The following is a 7745-nucleotide window of genomic DNA, read 5'->3' on the forward strand; positions in this document are numbered from 1 at the left end:
ATGTTGTTGTAGTGTATGATCATTTGATAATAGAAATTGCTCTACATTGCTACTATCTACTAGTGAAATATATGAATAAGGCTAGGTATTAAAAACCAAAATTCTAATATTTAATAGTTGAAGTGTTGATATAAAATTCGCTATCTAGCATGCCAAATGAGATGGTTTATCCTGATAGTAATTTCTTTTCGTAGATAATTAATAATTTTAAATAGATGAAATAGAATAGGATGAAATGGAATGGAACTTGATGGAATGCATTCCATTCCATTTCATCTGATACTCTCTTTCTCTTCCTCTTCATCGTTGAAAGATATGGTAAGGAACCAACTATTTTCTTCTTTTTAATATCAACCATATGAAATGGTAACTTCATTCAATTCCTTTTCATTTTGTTCCACTCACTATTTGATTAAAAAAATTAAAAAAATGCACTTGATTTCTACATCGGTTATGGCTGCAATCGATGTAAAAAGTATATTTACAACATCGGTAAAGACACTTTCTACATCGGTTGTATCTACAATCGATGTAAAAAGATATTTTCAATATCGATTTTTAAACCGTCATCGAAAGTTGTTGTCGACCTTTAATGATGGTCGATTCAATATCAATTCTAAAGTGATGTTAAAAGTCTTCTTGAATCAATGTTGAAGGGTTTTTTTTTTGTAGTAGTGTCTACGAGCATTTCAAAGTAAGCTATTTCCCTACCTGCAATCATCCATTGCACAAACAAATTGAAATTTTATAATATATATTATAATAGTAGTATTATTGATACCTGGACATTTATCTAATATTTGTGCATATTTATCTCATATTTTAACATTTAATTACAGAAAAAAGAGAGAAAAAAAGAAGCAAAACTAGCAAAGACCATCTTAACATACTAGTAATTAAATGATTAATTATATTCATCCATTAAGTAAGGACTTTTGTCTTTAGCACACAGGACAGTAGCCAAATTAGAATTTAAAACCTGTATTTGTTAGATAATATCATCCCTAATAGATATCATATCAACAAGATTCTGGATTTTTTAAGAAGGTATCAAGTCTGAACAAGTCTTAGTGTCACATTAGCTTGATAGAATGATTTCAAAAACAACAAATGTGCTATTATGACAATGGAGTGCTTACCTGTTCATCTGGTTGCTTCTCAGAATGAGACAATGCAGACCCTAACCTTTCAGTTTCACCAGGGTTGTTCTTAGAGGATTTACATATCTTTTTCTTCATCATCCCCTCTAATAACTCGATATTAACTTGAAAAGTGCGAGGAATTCATCTGCAAACATTAAAAAAATGTTCAAAAGCTCACTCAAACGCACCATAAAATCCTGCTCAAGAGACTATAATAAAGTTAATATGTAAACAGACTTGGCTATGATGTTTTAGCTTGTTAGAGAACTGACACATCTAATCTACATGCTTTACCCTTGAGAAATTGGAAAGTCAAACTCAAAAAGGAATTTCTTCTTCAACAATCCGAAAATTGTTTATATAGAAAAAATGGCATAAATATGACCCTTTGAGGGATTCTATTCCTGCCCACAATCATTATTCTATTCTTCTTTTTAGCATCAAATTCTTCGTTCTTCAGGCATTTTGAAAGAAACACTAATGATGTATCAGTCTTGTTATTATAAGCAATATTAACACCAGATTTTCAATCTCCTCTTCAATTGATAGATAAATTGAGAATGGTAAGAAAATTAGTATAAATTACTAACTAAACCATGCAATGAATACTGATTTATATCTATCAATGCAAAATAGAACTATAAAGCTGTAAAGCTAGGTTACTCACTGAGTTTCAAGTTGTCTTGCTACTGCTATCAAAGTTCGAAAGCTAAAATGTACAGAGCACGTGAAAAAGTAGGTTTAACTCACTAAAGAGTTTCAAATGAAATTTTTTCCCCTCTCCACCACCCCCAACACAAGAAAGGGAGATATCTAGAAACTCAAAAAGTATGTCATTAAAAGTATTCATTAAAAAACATAACAGATCAACAAACCTCTATGAGAGCCTGTTTTCACCTCCACGCTCTGCACTTTCAGCATGGTCATTGCCTATTGACATTGCAAGTCCATCAAACTCTTTCAATTTCTTCATTAAATCTTGATTAGTATTTCTAGATGATTTGGGTGGTGTCTCTATGCTTAAAGGAGTCCCACCCTGCATTGTTAAACCAATTCAAAACCAATCATATACAAAATTGAGGTAGCAGATAATGCAGGGAAAAAGGTTATATACCTCTTTGGCTCTTTCATGAACTCGATAGCTGCAGTTGGGTTGGATTGGTCTATATGAAGGTGGTTGGCCAAAACATAAAGTTTCCAAAACAAAGGATACCATATTATTGCATAGTTTCTGAAGCTTTGAATGCACTTTTTTCCAAGAAAATTTAATGTAAATAATTATGGTTTTTCAATGTTGCGTAGTGTATTAATTACATCAATTCATATAATAATAATGAGTTAATGACACATTAAATATTTCAAGCATGCAAATACAATATTCATGGATATTAGATGCACATAAATATCTATTTCCAAAGCTTTGTCAAGAACAAATACAATCCCAATTGAGCACGGCCACATAACAATTATTCTATAGAGACAAGAAGAGTCCCAATAAGGTAACAAAATTTCCAAAATACAATGTAAGATTTATATTAGTTATCTTGACCATTTTTTATAATGATGCACTCAAGTTAAGAAGAAAATAATTTTTAATATTAGAGCATTAGAACACACCTCCTCCTTAGCAATGCCAATAGTGTCTATAGGAGTCAACCACATTATAAGAAATATATCTATTGGAGATGCATGATTACTAATGTAAATGGCCCTCTCATTAGAGTACTCAGCACCTTCAATCTTTTTAGGATTACCAAGAATCCACATCTACATCCAATGTTTGAGATATCAGTCATCACCACTTGTAAAGCTGCCCCAAAAGTTTCAACTTTCAACACATGTAATTAGGCTACTAAAAAAAAATAAAAAAATACTGAGCATAATCATCCTTTTCATCTCATCATCCCAAATACAATCAGTCTTAAAAGAAAAAAAGTTCTAACAACTACTCACTCCAAAAGTGTTGAACTATATACTAAAGGTAGCTTACCAGTGTTCTACCTGTCACATGCCCATAAATTGTTTCCTTGTTTAATCCTCTCGTAGGGCCATGGTATGAGTACAACCATGATCAATGCCCATATGAATGTTGTGACCATCATAGACACAAAACATGTAACAATTCTAATCCAAAGTATGATTATTGAAACCCACCCATCATCTTTTGTATAGACATCATTCCTTAGCCTTTCTCCCTATTCATCTTTGACTAAATTTTGGCGTTTCTTCCATACTTAGGCCAGAGCTTGTATTCAAGAAGCTCTCAAACCTTCTATTCCTCAAAAGGGCACCACCTCCACTATTCTCCATGACAAAATCTGTGAACACTTCAACACTAATAGAAGTCACGTGAACAAGGCAAAAGCAGAACAAATCACTTAAAAATACAAACTAATGACTTTCCAAGAAAACCTTCGTCTAATAAAACTAAAGATGAATCACAAGAGTCGGTGAACAACCAGAGCCAATTAAAAAGAGAGTTAAATTTAGTACAAAAAAATAAAAAAAATAACAAAACTGTTAAAAATAACCCCACAAATCGAAAAGTAACAAAATTCAGAGCTAATTAAAAAGTTTGTGTTGTTAATGCAAGCTTCAACCATCACCAATAATGGAGAGTAATGATAGACCGTATATCTTTACAAGTTAGTTACTATATAACAAATTTCTGATAGTTAATACTTATACTAAGCTGAATGTATGATAAAATCGTTGATCTGTCATGTACCTTGGTTTAAATATACAATTAGATAATTTAAAGTTGTTATTATCATCTAGGCACTACTATAGTGAGATACCAAGAAGGTTCAACATTCAGAGTGCTGGCTGCTAATACCGATGACCTGTCAGGAAGAGCATAGTTCAAATATAGTATTATTATAGATGCATGAGTACTATAAACTTGTAACAAAGGTGTTTCGTTACAAAGAAACTACTTATGGTTGTGCTAACAAAAATTTATCTATTCAAATATATGTTTCTTGAAGACATTTTTTGTCTTTTTATTTAGAGTTTCTTAAGTATATGTTGACACCAATCATTGGAGAAAACTGAAACTAAAGAAATGGGAGACAAAACCATTGTTTACCAATGCAAGTTTGTATGTTGCTCCTCTAACATATTAACCAAAAAAAGAATACAAATATCCTTATAATTCACACCTCACATCTGCAAGCTCCATCTCAAATGTTGAAGGCTTAAAGCAGAAAGAAAAAATAAAACACACATACACACACACACACACACACAATTAAAGGAACGATAAGGAATAGCAGGAGTAGAAGAATCATAGATAGAGCTAGATATGAGAATGTTAGAACAAAACTATCTCATTAGATGGCATGGCAAATGTAAACCATGAGATCTAACGAATTTTGATATAAAAAAATATAGCATTTACATTTAGAACATGAAATAAAAAAAGCACCTGGTTGTACCCTTTTGTGAATTTAGGAACAAAATTAATATAAATTTCTATTCATACGAGTCCAAAGAAAGCTACAATCAGTAAATGAAAATGGTTTCAATTTTCAGAGTAAATATAGATTATAAAATATCAGAACAAAGATTACACATACTAGGTATAATATAAAAATGGTTAAATTATTGATTTTCTTCCTATAGTTTCACGATTCTTACCTTTTGGTCCCTATAGTTTAAAAGTGATTTTTTAGTTCCCATAGTTTATATTTTAATTCTCTTTTAGTCCCTATAGTTTTGAAAGTGGTTTTTTTGTCCATATAATTTGTATTTTAATTCTCTTTTAGTTCCTATAGTTTGAAAGTAGTCTTTTTAGTTCATATACTTTATATTTTAATTTCATTTTATTCCTTATCATCAAAATATGAGTAATATTATTAATTACAATTAACTACAAAAATATTAGTAAGTAATTTGTAACTAATTTATCGTAAGATAATTTATAATAAAAAAATAATTGATAAATTATAACTAATTTGTAGCTAATTTTTTTATATTTTTTTAGGGACTAAAAATATCACTTCCAAACTATAGGGACTAAAAAGAATTAAAATACAAACTATAAGGACTAAAAAGAACACTTTTAACTTAGAGGGACTAAAAGAGAATTAAAATGTAAACTATATGACTAAAAATGCCACTTTCAAACTATAGAGACTAAAAAGGTAAGAATCATAAAACAATAGAGATTAAATGAGTAATTTAACCTATAAAAAACAGTTCAATATTTCTACACCAAAAGCTACGAACATACTTTGTAAAGAATCAACCTACAAAGTGATCAGAATATCATTTTTTCAAAATGCAACATCAACATGGTTTCAATTTTCAGAGTAAATATAGATTATAAAATATCAGAACAAAGATTACACAAAGCAAGTATAAAAAGAAAGGGAAGATACAAGAGACTTGATACAATGAATTATATATAAAAAAGGGAAGAGAAGAAACATGAGTCTCAAGGAATGTTGAGAGTGTTATGTGATGTGATAAACACTAACGAATATAACAATAAAGTTTAATTTTTCTTATACTCTGTAAATATTTTTACAGCAACTAGATATCATAATAATATGATTCCAAAAGTCAAATATCTAAAAAATGGTATACCTGCAAAAATATAGGCTGTGGAACTAGTTGACGACTCTCTTTTCACAATTTGACTAGCTTTTATCATATCTTTTTATTTCAGTAACCAATCACAAAGCCACATATCCTTCTAACTACCAAGAAAATGAAGAAAAGGAGTTACTTTCAGCTAGTGAACAAAGTGATGAATTCGATAAAGAATTACGTGCATCAAGAACAAGAACGTAACAGAAACACAATTCTTATATTTCAATCTTTAACCATTTTCTTGACTAAGTAGCGGAAGAAGTGCATCTTCTCCCTCTTGGTTGTTGGACGAGTGTGTGGCGTTGTGGTTGGTGCCTGGAATGAACATCTTTACAAAAGAACTCAAAATTCACGAGCTCGCCGGTGATGGTTTCAAACGAGAAGGCCAAGAAAATCGGTACCGGAAAAACGTAGGCTCCCAAACTCGTACGAAACATTTCTATGCTATAATATAATTACATTCATAAGATTAAATGGAAAAAAAAAGAAATTGGTGCCTGCAAAACATAGGCTCCTGAACTTGTTGATGACTCTGTTTTTACAAAAATGGTTGACTAGCTTTTTCCAAATATATCTTTTTTATTTCAGTAACCGATCACAAAGTCACATACCCTTCATACAAAAAAGAAGAACAAGAAGAGGATCTCCTTTCAGCCCCTTAAAGAAAAGAAAGTGGTGAAAGTGACAAGAACTATGTGCTTCAAGATCAAGAGCAAGAACATACACAGACACAGACACAGACACACAATTCTTATTTCTTTAAGGAGCTGAAGAAGTGTGCCTTCTCTCTCTTGGTCGCTGGACAAGTCTGTGGCGCTGTGGTTGGTGCCTGAAATCAATCAGAGCAACTTTACAATGAAACATAATTCACCAGCTTGCATCGATTGTGATGATTCTTCTTAATGCATGGCTTGGAAGTTTCAAGGCCAAAGAAAGAAGATCAATATTTGATCACGTTTCAAAGATCTCCAATTAATATGGAGAATCCAACCAATGACTTGAAATTTAAGTCATAAGACAAAAAAGGTTGTTTAAATTTGACTTACTTTTTCAGATGACTCAAATTTAAAATTTGAATTTGAATTAATTAGATAAAATTTCAAAGTTAGGATTTTTTTTTACCTCAATAACCTTTTTTTATATATAAATAAATTATTTATGACCTGATTTTTTTATATTGAATTTCAACTTCAACAATTTTTTTATTAATTTTTTATTTAACAAGTATTTTCATGCAAAAAAGTAAAGCAAAATCACAATAAAATAAATGAGTTTATTATAAAAATGAATTATTAGTTAGGAGGTAAAATCTTTGAAAATGGTGAATTTATTTTTAAGATAATACATAGTCATTCACTTATTAGCTCCTGAAAAAATAGAATTGGCAATTCGGATTTGACTATTACATGACTACATGACAGGTCATCATATTTTCAGTTCTAGTCAACCAGGATGATTTCCAAACCTAACCTAGTCCTCTATGAATGGAACTATTTTATTTTTTCTTAAATATATTTTAGGCTCATCATAAATGATTAATTTTTATTTTAAGTCTCTCATAAATGTTTTGTTACATTGGATTTTTGATATATCGAAATTTTTGTTTTAAGTTCCTATCATTAATTAAGTAATATTTTACATCATATGACCTGGTGATTATATTAGAAAGATTTATTCATAAACCATAGATTAACATGCTAGTGATGGGACTTTAATATGTTTGTGTAGTACATTTTTTATTCATTGAAAGACACACTTTTATGAAATGTGGTCACTCAATGCACAATGAATGTTACTTAGAGATGATAGAAAATGGCAGGTGAGTATCTTAAATCTTTGAGAATTCTTTGATCTCAAAACATGACATATGCTTAACAAGTAATCTCATTGGCTCAATTATCGTTGTCCCATATGCTTGATTGATGTTAGAAAGTTCTACATGGTCGGTCTTAATTCTCAGGATACAACTTATATATTTGTTGGTCAACTTCACTTAATGTCAATTGA

General features: G+C 30.4%; 1 pseudogene; it reads right to left on the reverse strand.

Annotated features, from left to right (window-relative positions):
• Positions 1–2162: 2162 nt before the first annotated feature.
• LOC114389741 lies at positions 2163–3452 on the reverse strand (annotated as a pseudogene).
• Between the last annotated feature and the right edge of the window lie 4293 nt (positions 3453–7745).

Source organism: Glycine soja, chromosome 16 (assembly GCF_004193775.1).
Source record: "Glycine soja cultivar W05 chromosome 16, ASM419377v2, whole genome shotgun sequence".
NCBI classification, from domain to species: domain Eukaryota; kingdom Viridiplantae; phylum Streptophyta; class Magnoliopsida; order Fabales; family Fabaceae; genus Glycine; species Glycine soja.